General features: G+C 28.4%; 1 pseudogene; it reads left to right on the top strand.

Moving 5' to 3' along the window:
- Nucleotides 1-3,190: 3,190 nt before the first annotated feature.
- LOC129295424 (annexin D5-like) lies at nucleotides 3,191-15,584 on the top strand (annotated as a pseudogene).
- The last annotated feature ends 1,167 nt before the right edge of the window (nucleotides 15,585-16,751 follow it).

Here is a 16,751-nt window from a genome sequence, read left to right on the forward strand (position 1 = left end):
CCTTGGTCTTCATCCATCCTAAGCATGCTTCATTTGTGATAAACAAGGCGGACAAGAATGAAACATCAATGATATTGGCAAAGGATCTTTTTGCCTTTCTGCATCTTTTCAAGAATGTTTTTCTGGAAATCCTTCCTAGGATCTTGCTACCATCTTGGAGTAGCTCTAATATGTATAATATCTGCCCTAGGCTAGAAGACTTAGCTGTGCTTAATTAGTTTTTTAATTTGGTTCTTTTGTAATCTTGTTTGCAAATAACAAAAAAATGCATTTGTACACAAACGGCGCACCCATATATAAATCAAATTTTAATTTTTATATGTAAATCAAATAAATAGATATAAAATGTATATCATATTTTTGAGAAATTATTAAGTAGATTCGGTGCACCACATCATCAATGGTTTATTTAACAAAATTGTACCAATTCAATCAAATAAAATATTTATGTGTTATTATTTTTAATGATTTTATTTTTATAATAAAATGTTTATATAATTTTTTACCTTTTTTATATACTATTATTAATATTAGAATCAATTTATATTTAATATTATTTGAATGCCATATTTTTATTAGATAGATAATGAATGATGTGATGTAACATGCCTATTTAAAAATTTCTTTATACTTCTTGACATCCATCAAACCCCTATTGTGGTTAAAGGGGGGAAATATGCGTGTGTGGATTGTTTTGTGATAAACTCCCTCCAATCCTATTTAGAAACTAATTTTTAATTCAAAATATAAGATATTTTATAATATTTAAACTATTTTTTAATTTAATTCTTTCTTGATTAATGTAAAGATATTTGATGTATTTACATCATTAAGATTAAAAATAGAAGTATATCTTTCTTTTTTATAATATCAAGAATTTTTTTAAAAATATGTGAAATAATTAAAAGTTTCTCAAATCTAATTAAGTGTGTTGGAAGTGTGTGTGAAATGCATGTTTGTGAGATAGCTAGGTGATTAAAAAAAATACTCCCTCCATTTTAAATTATAAAACACTTTTAGACAAAATCTCACATACTAATAAAGTTCATTAAATACATTTTATAACCTTACTTTTTCAAGATAAAAATATAAACTTTTAAAAATGCATTTCATTTAATACTCTATTGATAAAAGAATATTGAAGAGAGAGAATATATGAGAATGATAATATTAAAAAACTATAATTAATGAAACTTTATTTTTATTAAAGTGTCGTATATTTTGAGAAGCTAAATTTTTTCTAAAAGTATCTTATAATTTTGGACGAAAGGAGCAATATGCTATAGTAGTTTATAAAAATAATTTTGTTATTGATGTATAATGAATGTTACCCTCATCTTTCTTAGAACTGGAAAAACGAGTAAACCTAACCTTTAAGGGCCTGAGTCCTAAAGCTCAATTTTTTATTTTTAACCCTATTTTTTAAGCCCGGCCCTTATGTGAAGGGCTCAAGGTCAGGCCCGTAAGTCCTATTTTAAAAAATAAAAAAATTAAAATAAAATTAAGTATTATAAATTAATTAAAATATTTTAAAATTAAAAAAAATTAAAATTCTCATAATTTTAAAAAATTAAACAACACACATTTAAAAGTCTAGTAATAAAATTTAAATCTTAATTAAAAAATAATTTATTTTTTACAAATACACAAACATAATAATTATAGAAAAGTAAAAAATATTAAAAATTTTATACTATACACTGATGTTTATTCAATTATATCAAATCAATTTTAAAATAAATTAAAATTAATAATAATATAATTTGTGTAGGATCAGGAGAGCAGGTCATTAGTTTTAAACACGTGTTCTACAAAAGAAAATAATAATAATAATAATAATAATAATAGGGCTTAAAGAGCAGCTCCAGCTCAAATCTTTTTTTACAGGGCTTATCAAAGCTAAATCCTTAAACCTAATTATTTAAAAAAAAATTATTTTCAAAATCCTAAACCGAATCTCTAAAGTCGATCTTCCAAGCCCGCCCTTATTTCTGACTCTAACTTCCTCCCTTTTCTATTCAATCATCACCATTGGCTTCCTTTTCCTTTCCATATCGTTGGCGTCCTTTCTAATTTTAGATCTAAGAATGGCGGTGGGAGAACTACGAATGGTATGAGAGGGCGGCGGCGTGGCTTAGAGTGCGACGGTGTAGAGACTTGTCTTCGATGTGACGGTTGTGAGTGGGATCTCGCTAGAATCCTCTTCTCTCATGTCCTTTACCGTTGTGGGTGGTCATGAGTCAGAGCAGTCTTCAAGTTTCTTCTTCGAAGAAGGCTGCTGGAAAGACGAGAGAGATGAACAGTGAAGAGAGAGGATCACGACTGAGGGGTATTTTGGAACGGAGGATACTGTAACAGGGATTACATAGGTTTATTGATGTAATCCCTATTACACCGTATGAGGTACTAATTCTCTTTACCAAATGTAATCCCCTTTACATTACATTAGCCATAATGGTAGAATGTATCAAGATTACCCCTTACATGGAATCCAACAAAACAGCCCTTGAAAGACCTCACCTCAAAATTAACATTTATAAAGATCTGTGATCCTGAGTAGCGAGTAAGGGTGTCATGGATGACACAGGTACCTCTATGGGCACTAACTGTGAGAAGCCAAAGATTGAGAACAACAATGGCTGCACTCCTATAGGGTTACAAGTCTGCTACCATAATGGATTAACGATTAAGCCAATATAACAGGGAACAGCAATTATCTTCATCTTCTAGCTATGTAAAGAAATTGTTACCAAAATAAAACAAAAAAATATGCAAAGAAATTAGGAGGGTCTATAAATGCATTAACTTGATCTTAAAATTAATAAAATTTTCAAGTTTATCCATATTATATTCATCTCTTTTTAAAAAAAAACAAGTAAGTTGGAACTTGGACGTGCATATTTAATAAGACAAAATGAAGAAAATGATAATAAGTAATGCATTTAGTGTGCTTTATAAAAGGTCCAAAATTTTTCTCATTAGCAAAGGGAATATCAATTAGAAGTTACTGGCAAATATAGGGAAATTAGTTGTATTATAACTAAGATAGCCAGTCTAATCAGTTAGACTGTAAAACTTCTTGCCAATGATTTTTTAAAACATTGCAACAAAGACAAGAAAAAAATTGGATGTGAATAACAAAATTAAAGATTCGATGATAACAATGTTAAAAAAATAGCATAAGGAAGAAATGGCAAATTCCTTTATAAAGAACGTTCCTCTGCCGTCGAAGGAGGAGACCGATGCTCTTTCACGAAGTAAGAAGAAAGTTCGTAAGGTAGATGAGCAATTCTCAAGAACCTTCTCTAGAGTACTTAGGGTGGAGGAGTGGATGGAAACTTCTAAAGGGAAAGCTTCGTACAAGAATAAGTTAATGGGAGATGATGATACAAAGGTGGAAGACAGGCCAGAAGACGCTATAACTGAAGAAGAGACTATTGACTATGGGAGCATGGATACAAGATTCTCAAGAATACGAGAGCCGACTATGGTAATCTTCAAGGGCCTCTCAAACCTATTGTGCCCAAACTTCACGTTGGATAAAAAGGAGAAAGACATGATTTATAAGCCTATCAAACTAGCATTAATAGTGAAACTGTTAGGGAAGACTGTAACTAGAATTAGTCTCAGAATTAATTTAAGGATTTAAATTAATTAATTAATTAATTAATTGGGGTCATTAGAGTTAATACTTGGGTTTGGATGGCCATTTTGGCCCAATAGACCCTCTAATGGGTTTAGAATAGGGTTAAATGGGGTATTGGGCTGTTTTAGGCCTAACTTTAAAAATTTAAGTGATGTTGTTTATTTTAAGTTGTTTGTCACGATGAGATGAAAAATTCATTTTGGCAAACACATCATAAAATTAAGAGGTTAAGTCTGAGGAGAGTAAACCAAAGGGTTTATTAGGGTTCAAGTTTGGAGCTATTTTGTAGGTTTCTTGAAGCTTTTACAACCTTGGATGTTAGGAAGGGCAAACTAGTGGCAACTCTGACATGCACTAGTAGTTATAGAAGGAGATTGGTAGGTGGAGGCAAGGCATGTTTTTCATGAAAGTAACATGTGCACGGATAATCTTGCTAATGGGTATTCCACGGCAAGATAGATGTAAAACTTTGACTGAACCTCCCAGGGAGATTACTAAGTGGTTGTTTCGAGATATGGAGACTGCATTGCCCTCTCGTATGATTACTAGTTATTAATAAAGGAACATATAGTTTTAAGCCCTTGTTCATGGCATACCAAAAAAACATTTTGAGGAAACATTATTTTTGGCCCCTTCACTTTAATTAGGTTTTGATATAGGTCCTTACATTTTGTATTCGGTGTTTTAAGTCCCAAAACTTTCGTTCATGTACAACATTGATCTTTACATTTTTAAAAAGATATTGATATGGCTCAAACAATGTCAATAATGCTAATATTGTCAATTAATATCTTTAATTTTATACTTATTTGTCAAACTGATGCTAACAAAAAATATTTTTAATAAGCAAAAATTTAAAAAATCTATATCAGATGAAATAAAAAGGCTAATCGGGACTCTTTAAATGATCAACAAAACGTACAAATTTCATGTAAATTTTTTTTAAAGATTCTTATTAAAATTTTCATGTTAGCATCAGTTTGACACGTAAATATAAAATTAATGATATTAATTGACATGTCAATTATTAACATCATTTGTGCTATGTCAATGTTCATCTGAAATGTAAGGACTAATGTTGAAGATGAATGAAAGTATAGATATCTAAAATATTAAAAATAAAGTGCAATAATTTATATTAAAATCTAAATGAAATGTAAGGACTAAAAGTGACATTCTCTTGTACGATTTACTGATTGCTTGTGATTATTGTGAAATTTCCCCTCTAAAAGATGACCCATGTGAAAGAATAAAGGCTTTGTTTTGGGCCATAAAGTATCAAGCCCACTTCGATGTTATATATAAGCCTAGGGCCTAGTAGATTTATGTGAGTCACAAATTATAAATAACTAGAACTAGAATATTGAGAGAGCCGCAATAAAGCCCAAAAAATTAAGGGAGAATTTCATTAAAAAAATTTTATAGGGATTTCAAATCATGATCAATAGAATTTAAAAATACACTACAAGATTGAAGGACTGAATTGAAAATATAACTTAATAGCAAATATTAAAATGCTCTATATTTTTCAAAATATGAAATGAACTTGTTAAAATCCTAACTTCATTTGTCATTTTACAAATATATACTTATTAATTCATTGACAAAACTTGTTAATAATATTTTTTACATATTCAATCATATTGACTACTTATAAAATGAAGTGAACTTGCTAAAATGCTAATTTAATTTGTCATTTCGCTAATTTGTGCTTATAATTTATTAGCAACCTCTGCACGTTCTTTTTTTTGCCTTTGTTATAATATGAAGTGGACTAATATATCCTAACATAATTTATCATTTCAATAACATGTGCTTGTGAATTTACTAATGGTGTGTTTGGTTTAATGAAGATTTCATATTTGAACTAAATGCTATATTTGGATACATAAAAATTTATAACTTAAGATTGCTTCAAATTTAAATCCACTTCAAATTACAATTGTTTTGTAATTTTAAATACCCTCTACACTCTAATTATTTAAAATTCTAATCAATTCTAACATCTTGTCTTCTTTACATTTTCATTATTGATACATTTATTGATATCTCTTGTTGACTAAAACACAAAAATAAACTTGTCATTTTATTTTGAATCTCATATCATCTCTCCTTTTCATTTAAAAATTTTTAAGCTATTCAAATAAAGGATTTTAAATACATGAATTTTAAGTATAAGATTTAAAATGTAAGATTTTAAATTTAAAATATAAATCCAAATTTATCAATCCAAACACTACCTAAGAGAACTTGTTGAAAATACCTTCTACATATTCAATCATTTCAACTTGTTAAAATATAAAATGTACCTGTTAAAACCTTAACTTAATCTGTTTTAAAAAAAAAGGAACTTGGGTTATTTTCTATCAAAATATATTTTCAATTCAATTCCTTGATGGTGCAATATACTTTCAAATTCTATTGATTCTAGCCCTTTAATAAAATTCTCCCAAAGATTAAGTTAATAACAATTAGGTTTTTGATAAAAATTTTTAAAAAATGAATTATAAATATCAATGCAAAAAATTGTAAACTAAAAACTCATATATAAAATAAGATTTACATTTGTAACATAAATATCATATTTGTAATTGTAATTAAGTTTTTAAATTTATAATTATTTATCTCGATATATGTACAACTTTTTTTTTTAAAAAAAATCTGGAATCTAATTATCATTCATGTGTTGTTTTGAACTTTAAACTATCATCCTCCCTTGAAAAATATCTCATTCCAAATCCTTGCAATATCATTAATGTATAAAAGTCGGGCCTAATCTATCGGCCTACTTTAACTTTAATTGCAATATTTGTTGCATCTAGCGTGTTTATTTTCAATTAGTGTTATTAGTCCATGTGTGGATCCCCTTTTGATGTCATGGAATTTTGTTGCAGAACCAAAATTGAGATGGAAAAACAAAAATAAAATGAAACTAAACTCAAGCCAAAAAACTAATAATTAAAAATAAAAATAGGGGAAAGGGAAAACTACTGAAAAAGGAGGGGAAACAATTTCAAGCAATCATATGGCCTGATCTGATTAAACATTGCAAACTTCAATTAGGGTAGCTCTCTCAATTTTTTTTTTTCCAAAAGTAACTTTAATAAACAAATCATTTTATATTTATTTTAAAATGAAATATTATATTAAATAGAGATAAATATAAAAATTAATGTTAGTTTATAGATAACAGGATATGCTTCAGTAATGTCTTATATTTTTTAATAAAAGAAGTAAATTTTATTAATTTTGATAGTCTGTTTAGTTTAAGGAAAATAGAGGGGATGTGAAGGATTTTACTTAATTTGATTTAATAAAAAAATAGTGAAGTTGAGTTAAAAGCTGTTTTTTTATTAATTTTCTTACCATCTTTTTCTTTATTAAAATTGTATTATCCCAATTGTCTATTTTTTTAAAAAAGTGAAGCTTTTGAAAATCAACCTCATTTCCCTGCTTTCCATTTCTGATTAAATTTGACTTAAAATCTAGTTTTATTTAATGTTAAGAATTCATTATGACGTTGAAGTTGATGGACAATGAAGGGTGGGTCCTGAGGAATCCGCGTCAATATTAATTGTCGTAGCGTGTGTTTGGATAGCGTTTTTAATCAATTATTTAAAAAGAATAATTTTTATCAAAATTATCCAAACACTTATTTTTTTAATTAATTGATTTTTGAGCCAAAAATTAATTTTCTTAGAAGCTAAGAATCCAACTTTTGCAAAAGAAAAAAAAACATTAGAAAAAATTATAAAGAAAGGCTAAAAAAAATTATAAAGAAAGCACATGATTTAATAAAAATAAAACAAAATTCTTTTTTTTTTAATAAAATTCAAACTTTGTATCCTTAAAAAAATTGCTAGTATGAGTTCCTATCAACCATCATCTTTTACTCAGCATTTATTATAAAATTAATTCAAATAAAATATTAATTAGTGGATGAAAATTAATTTAAAATTTAGAATTATGACAAAGATTATTGTAAAAGTTTAGAGAGAGAGATTTTGTATCATTTATGATAATACTACATTTTTTATATTGCCAAAATTTTAAAACAGTGCTTAATATCTTCATTAGAAATGATTATATCCATAATATCATTAGAGATCAATTTGTATATTATCATTTCATTAATTATTGTAAAATCGATGTTTGATATTAAGAATTAAATCTTTCTCTTTTATTAATTTACTTTACTGAACTAAGATATATGAGTTATTTATTTACGTAAATTAAATTATTGATATTAATATAATTTAAATTTTTATAATTAATCAAATATGTAATTTAAATAATATATTTTACTTTTTAAATAAAATTTAACAAATTTAATAGTATTAAATACAAATATATTAATAATTTAATTTTAAAAAGTAATGTCTTTTATAGTAGTTTATATAGTTAAAATTAATTTTGATTAATTATGTAAATATTTTTAATTTTGTTAAAATTATTTTAAAACACCGTATCTAATTATATTGCATTATAACATAATTAATTATAATTAAAATTTATTATTTAATCAATTATTTTTATAATTTATTATGTTCAATTAAAATTCAAATTGGCACATAACGGTCCAATAATTACCTTCAATTCCAAGTTCCGTGACTGCACAGTTTTCTTCCTTTCTTCAGCAAATCAGCGTTAATTTCTTGCGTTCTCATCAGCTCTTAAGCTCATCTGAACCTTTCTGGCAAAAAAGAAGAAGAAGAAGAAGAAGCTCATCTGAATCTTTAAGTTTATTTTTAATTGACCTTGACTGTTTATTTTAAATTTATTTTGTCAGTATTTTTAATAGAATAAGACTTACATATTTAACTTTATATATTTAATATACTTATTTCTAATCAAATCATAACAAGTGAATTTTAATATATTAAGAAAATTAATAACAAAAATTTATTATAAAATAAATAATTTATAAAAAATTCACATGTCTTAATTTAATGGAAAAAAATATATTAATATATAAAGCTAAGTATATAAATTTTTTTAATATTATATTTTAAAATAAAAATTTATCAAAATTATAAATTTTTTTAATAAATCTATAATCAATCTGATTAGTGCAAATTTATCTAAGCTATTTAATTTAATATAATTTTTTTTTATATTTTATAAATTGACTATCCATATATACTCTAACATAAAAAATATAATTGAATGATCCAATTTAATATTTAAAATTTTATTTATATAAATCAACTATCTAGATATACTCTAAATAGCATAGACTTAATATTAAAATTTTCATATTTTTATAAATTTTATTTTAATAATGTAATATGAAAAATACTAAAAACATGAAGGGAGAATTTTAATAAAGATCTTTTGACCATACTTATTTAAATTTAATGCTCCTAAATTTTTGAAATTATACTGCAATCTAGGGATACTGATTTAATACAAAATTTTTGAGAAAATGATAAAATTTCACCACATTTAAATTAATATAAAAAGTTTTCTACTTTATTTCACCTATTAATTTACTTAGGAAATCTTGTTACTTGTTTCTATTTAGGTTTTTAAATCATCTTAAAATAACTTGTTAATTTTTATGTTATATGTTATTCATTTATTTACAAAATGTTATTCATTGCCCTACTTCACTTGCTTATTGCCAGACTTTCACTTGATTTCATTCTAAAAAATGAACAAGTAAAATAAAGCAATTAAGAATATTTTGTAAGTAATTAAACAAATGAAGTAAGGTAATTAATAAGTGAAGTAAGGTAATTTTAATATTAATTTAAATGTAATGTTATCATTTTTTTAAAAATTTAATATTAAAATAGTACCTTTAAGATTATAGTAAATTTTAAAAATTTAAGAGTTTTAAATTTAAATAAATATAATTGAAAATATTTATTAAAAAGATTCATTGAGAATAAAATTAAGAATTTAAATTAGATACATGCTCATCAATGTAATGAGCACATAATGCAGTATAGGGACACCAATTCTCTGTGTCCTCATTAAATGTGCTTTTATGGAGCAGACCTAGCTTGAATATAAAAGGGGGAAAAAGCAGATATCACCCAAAAATAAAAAATAAAAAAGCAGAGCACATCATCAATGGCAAACACAAGATCCTAAGCTAATAGAAATATAATTATATAAAATTTAAAAATAATAAAAATAATTTAATACATATAAAATAATTATTTAGTTTTGTAAAATAATATTAAAAAATAAAATTAAAATGATTTTTTATAAAAAATCAAAATTTAATATAATGTACTCAAAAATTTAAAATATATTAAACTTAAGAGAAATATAAAAAAACTCTATTTTATAAAGACTCAGTTTTTTTAATTTAAATATATTCTTATTTGGATTTAGTGAGTTTAAAACTATTAGGGTAATGAATTTAAAAAAAATTCAGATTTTCTCAAGTTGAGTGGGTACTTGCCCACACTCAACTATACATGCATAAATAATTTCCTAAACTCTTTGTTATTGCAGCTTAATAAAAAAAAAGTTTGGAAAATTAACACTCCAATCTCACGTAAAAAAATTTATTATTAAAAGATCTTATAAAATTTATAAAATATTTTTAAATTTTAAATCATATATATTTATAACTTAATTAAAGATTTGACAACTGGATAATGACTATTTACAACTTGTTATTACAAGTTGTCATTTTCTTTACGAGTCATAAATAACCTTTATTTTCAATTGTTAATATTTTTAATTAATTTATAAATGTGTAAAATTTTAAATTTGAGAGTATTTTATAAATTTTATAAGATTTTTTAATAATAAATTTTTTTACGTAAGATTTATTTATGATTTTTTTTTTAGAAGTTTCATTCGTTGAGAAATACTTGATCAAAATATTTCTTGATTGCTTTCGTTTCGTGTTTAGTCTCTCTCTATATGACCGGTAGGTTTACTCCACCCAGCATTGCAAGCATCTATCTGTAAGAAGACTTTTGGTAAGAAAGATTGAAATACATTCAAATTTCAAAACATGTCTTCACTGGCGTACCCCCAGTTCTTCCTTCCCCAAGAGACGACGCTATCCAGCTTTACCGGCTTTCAAGGGTACTTAATTTCTCTCCCAGTGTTTTGCTTTAAATCTGTTTTCTGTCTTCAATTTTGCTGTTTTTTTTTTTTTTGGCCTGACTTGATCATTCTCAAGTGAGTTTTGGTTTCTTTTTGCCGTGAAATTTTGTGGGTTATTCTGGGGGAGACCTGGTTTTAGTCGACGCTGAGGACCTCTTGAAGCATGAACTGGTCTTTGTACGTTAAGTGTCTCAAAATTAAAAAAACCCGTATGAATTTCTTGGCGGGAACAACTTTTCTAGTTTATACTAAGTCACATACTTTTGGACAATAGTAAGGTGATTGATTGTTAATTAGCAAGCTTTAACAATGGAGTCTGTGATCTGGCCAGAAAACATGTCTGACATTTTCCAGATAACTGGATAGATTCCAAAATGATATCTTAAGGCCATTGCTAATTTGTGTTGTGCCCTTTTTTTATTCATTGTTCACTTCTTTTTTACTTCATTTATTTTAAAGAATTCTTTGCATTCACAGGATTTGGATGTGATACTAGTGCTGTTATCAATATACTTGCTCACAGAGATGCTACACAGCGTGCCTACATCCAACATGAATACAAAGCTATGTATTCTGAGGACCTTCTTAAACGCTTAGCCTCCGAGCTTAGTGGCAAGTTAGAGGTACTCTCTCTCTCTCTGATCTTTTTATAAGATCCTATGAACTACTTTGCTAAGATTAAGGATGTTAGTTAAAGTTAGTTAAATGTCCAAAACTTTTACAACTTTTCGAAATCACCGTTTGATGGGTATCTCTCATTGGAAAGAGAGGATGAAAAATACTATTGATTCATTTTCAGGATGCTGTGCTGCTTGGATGCATGACCCTGCTGGGCGTGATGCAGAAGTGATCAGGCAGGCACTATATGCAGATAATAGAAGCCTTGAAGCTGTTACTTAAGTGATATGTTCAAGAACTCCGTCCCAGCTACAATATTTGAAACAGATATATCATTCCAAGTTTGGAGTTTTTCTTGAACATGACATTGAAAGGACTGCATCTGGAGATCATAAAAAGGTGAGGTTTTTCTCTGGGCTTGTGCGTCTGTGTGTGGCTCCTAGGAAAGCCAACTTAGACATTCCAAAGTACTGAAATAGTCACACTTGCTTCCTAATGTTCAAGCTGTTTATATCACCTGTGGTTGGAACATTTCTTGGTGATGTTGTTGGGTTGTTAAGTGTGAGTGAACTTAGCTTGATGTGCAGAAAAGTCTCACATCAGATAGAATGGGCTAAAGAAGAGGTATATTAGTAGAAAAGATCCATAAACTTAATGTTCTAAGGTTCATGTTAAGATAAGAAAACCTGAAAATTTCATTTTGAAGATATGAGAACAATGGAGGTACTATTGGTTATAACTTTTTTGTGTGAACAATGAGTCAGATCTTGCTTGCATATTTAAGCACTCCCCGTCATGAAGGCCCTGAGGTTAACGGAGAGATAGCTGAGAAGGACGCAAAGGTTCTGTACAAATCAGGAGAGAAGAAGTTAGGAACTGATGAGAAGACTTTCATCCAAATCTTCAGTGAAAGAAGTGCAGCACAGTTGAATGCCATAAGTTCTTATTACCATGATATGTATGGCCACTCACTGAAGAAGCTATCATTTATATGATCTTCCCTTTTGAATTCTATCTTCTTTAAAATCTTATTCTGATGCTTAACTACACTTCGAACCTGTATCAGGCAATAAAGAATGAAACGTCTGGGAGTTTTGGTTATGCACTTTTGACGATAGTTCAATGTGCACAGAATCCAGCAAAGTATTTTGCAAAGGTATTGCCCTGCTCTCCATAAAGAAGCAACATATTGTTGTGATTAATTTTCAAGTTTTTATGCTTGTCGCTTGACCTGCATAGTCCCTATAGTTTCACTTAAAATGCTATTATCTTTATAATGTGATTCCTAGTGTAATATGTTAGCCTCTCTAGTTTCAATGCAAGCAATATTCTCTCTTTAATGATTTGAAACGTGGGTTGCAAGGGTGGAGCTAGAAAATAGTTTTAGAAGGGGCCAAGATGATAAAAGATATATAATAATTGAGGGAAAGTTAACTCATATATATTACTCACATAATATAAATATTTTAACATGTATATTTATATTCAATTTTACAAATATATAATAAAAATAAGAGAAAAAAATTTGTGTCCTTACACTTTGCTTGAGTTTTGCTATAGGTCCCTGCACTTTTTTCGGTATTTTTGATCTCCATACTTTTGTTTTTCGGTGTTTTAGGTCCCTATAACAGTTCATAAAGGGATTTAAAACATTGAAAAACAAAAGTGTAGGGCCCTAGAATATTGAAAAAAAAAGTGCAGGGACTTATAGCAAAACTTAAGCAAAGTGTAAAGATCTAAAGTTATATTTTTCCTAAAAATAAATATATACCTTCATTTTATAAGTTTTGTTCATCGACTTTTCATGGCAAAAAATAATTATTATTATGTCTATGACACTATGATAAATTTCTTAGTAATTTCTTTCTCAATATAAACTATCATTAAATTGGTGAAAATTTTACTCTCTCCGTTAAAAAAATGTAAGGCATTATTTTAGAGGTTGGATGTTAAAGATGTTAAAAAAATGCAAAGCATTTTTAGTCTTTTAAGGTTTTTTTTTTAAAGTATCATTATTGAATAAATCACTTTATATTTATTTTAGGTGAAACACCCTATTAAATAGGGCTACATATGAAAAGATAGAGTTAGTTTGAAGACAAGTATTCAGTTAAAAATGCCTTGCGTTTTTTAATGGAGAGAGTATCTTTGCTATGAGCATTGAATGTTTTAAATGTGTACTCGGGATCTAAAGTTATTTTCAATCTAAGTTTTATTACTTACTTACTAAATTTATTATTTAATTCTTTCAATTGGTAATTGCGGTAAATAAATATATCAACATAGTATTGATGCTCAATTGTCAAAAATCTTTATGACATTATATCTCTTGTTGCAGAGCTTAAGAAAGTTTGTTAGTAATTAATAATTCTTGTAATTTCTTTCATTAAATATAAAATGAAAGTGTAATCAAATGACATTAATATTTTAGAGCATGTGTAGTTTTACGTTGTTGAAAATAAGTAGATTTTATAATAACTATATCTTCAAGCTACTTATATAGTTACATTATGCGTGCATAAAAGACTGTTTAATTGAATGAGAATTTCATCTAATATCTTAAATATTTTTTATAATGTGTGCCACCTTAGGGGGCTGAAAATATGTAATCTCTGCATTTTACTAAGAAAAAATTTGAAAGTTAGGCGGTGGCTGCGGTCCCCTAGTCCCCTTGTTTCCACCCTGATAGGTTGGGTTCGAAGCCAAAACTTGATTTTAGGGGTGTAAGATAATTAAATTTAAAAAGTATCATTTCTTTTTAAAAAATAATAATTTAATCATTAAAAATAATAGTTAAACTAGGACTAAATTGTAATACATAAGTAGATTAATCATTATTTTTCTTTCTGAAAATTATATTGAACCGTTGATATGGCTTCTATATGTGTGAATATTTTTTTCATATTTTTATCTTGATCATTCAAACATTACATATTCCCTCTATCCCTATATATAAGGTATTCTTTAGAAGCTTATTTTGTCCTTAATATAAGGGTTGGCAATAATATTTTTGAGTAATTAGACAATTTTTACCTTGTCTTGGAAATGGAAGAGATCGATAATTGTATATTTTTCCTACTACCATCATGATATTAGTTATGATATTATTGGAGCTAAAAACTAGAAATTATTATGTTTTTATGTGAGTTCAACTAAATAACAAACTTTTATTGGTATGTGGGATTCAGTTAAAAACACCTTATATATAAGATGGAGGAAGTACCTATTAAACTTTTGAGTCCAAATATTTTATTTAGCTTAGAAGTGAAAAATATCAAGAGTAGGGGATACAAAGTTCAAAATTTACATATCATACTTGTGAATTTTCCCAAATGCACCCTCTCAAGACAACATGCCACTGATTGGGTTTAGTAGTAGAAGTTAATCTTTCACAAGGTGGTGATTCAAGATAAAGCAGAGATGTTCAAATTTAGTATTTGGTTGTATCTCGAATATGATTGTTTTTAATAAGAAACACATGTTCACAATGAAAAGAATAATAATACTCTTTATCCCTCTAGTTTTATTAGAGGACCAGTTACTATGTCCCTCGACTTTGCTTCCCGAGGCATTTTGGTCCCTATATTAATCAGAGCAATCTTGTGACTTGTCTCTTAAATTATTTAAAAAAATGGCATTATGAGGTAGTTTAAATTGTTTCTTCTTCTTCTATGGAATGCAGGTATTGCACAGGGCAATGAAAGGCTTGGGGACTAATGATTCCACACTTATAAGGGTGATAGTGACAAGGACTGAGATTGATATGCAGTATATAAAAGGCTGAGTATTTGAAGAAATATAAGAAGACGTTGAATGATTCTGTTCACTCGGAAACATCCGGCCACTATAGGACTTTTCTTCTTGCACTTTGGGTCCTAACCAATAGCATGGTTAAGATGATCATGACTCGCCAATGACGCGATGCCATATCAGCATGAAAATCCTTTCGATTAAGGGAAGGTTGCGTGTTTGATTTGTGGGTGGGGGAGTGTCTGAGTGTGGAATTGTAGTTGTTCTTGAAAGGGACGGGGGGGGGGGGAGATGACTATGATGTTGGCGTTTTGTGTGGAATAAATTCACTCTAGTAAGGTGATTTGTTATTAAGTGCATAGTATTGTTGGAATAAACTTTGTTTAGCCTCTTCCCGCACTCAGAAGTTTTTCTTTCCTTACAAGAAGATTTTGTTTTTATAAAACATAATTTAGGTGAGTTGGGTCTGAATTTCATTAAGGATTGTGCTTGGCAAAAATACTAAACTTAAACTCATATAAATAGGCCATGTTTATTCAATCAAAATCTAGCTTAACCTAACTTATTTTTACTCAACAAATGAGGATGGGACCAAGCCACCGGATCTGTGTCTGCATCAATTAGCCATCAAGAGAGTCCAACAAAAACGTGTAATATGACTTTCAATTCCTAGTCTTTGTTTATGTTTCAAGGCAAAACGTGTTTGGAGGATATTCTATGGTTAGACCATATAAAATGAATCCATGTTTGGAAAAGTATTGTGGAAGCCTGGGATGTGTTTTATAAAGGGGGTTAAAAGGAAAATAGGTAATGGTCACAGAGTAAACTTTTGGTGAGATAACTGGATGGGAAGGAACAAACCTTTGATTTATTTGGTAACCACAAATGACAGATTCCTAAATCGTAAGGCCAGTCCTGCTAATTTTATCGCGCAGGAAGGACAATAGGATCGGGAAAATTGGTGTAATGTGCTACCTGCTTGGGTTATTAATGAAATTTTGAAATAGCAGGTTCCAACAGGGAGTAGCGATGACATATTCAGCGGCGCTATGCTTCAGATGGTAAATTCTCGGTTAGATCTGCCCATGAGTATCTAGGAAGCCAGGTTACAGGTGAGTCTAATCTTTTTTGGGGTAAACTTTGGAAATGGAAAATTCATGAAAAATAAAAAATTTTCCTTTGGCAAGCCAGACAGAGAGAATTATGACTAACTACTACATAGCAAAAAGAGGCCTCACCCTGAATGATAATATGCCCTTTTGAATGTAATAAAAGTGAGAGTGTGATACACCTATTGAGATATTGTAAAAATGCCCGGGAGGTCTGGTGTTCATGCATTAATCCTAATCTTGCACAAAAGTCTTTTGGTTATCTTTGCATGACTGAATGCAGTAGAATGCTAAGAACGAAGCTGCTGCCAGTATTCAAGCGGTGGCCTTGGCACAAGGTCTTCAGTTATATCTGCTGGAATCTTTGGAATGCATGCTGCAAGTCTGTCTTCCTAGATAAAGTATCTACTGTTGCAGGAATTATTCATAGAAGTAAATATGGACTAATGGAAGATGAAGAGGCTCGGAATCATAGACAAAGAATCTACTGTCTTGACACACAAAGCCAAGATTCGTGGAAAGCACCAACCCAAGACTATCTTCTTTTTGATACA

This window comes from Prosopis cineraria, unplaced genomic scaffold, assembly GCF_029017545.1.
Source record: "Prosopis cineraria cultivar Desert tree isolate PC_DT_omini unplaced genomic scaffold, ASM2901754v1 PC1, whole genome shotgun sequence".
In the NCBI taxonomy this organism is placed as follows: domain Eukaryota; kingdom Viridiplantae; phylum Streptophyta; class Magnoliopsida; order Fabales; family Fabaceae; genus Prosopis; species Prosopis cineraria.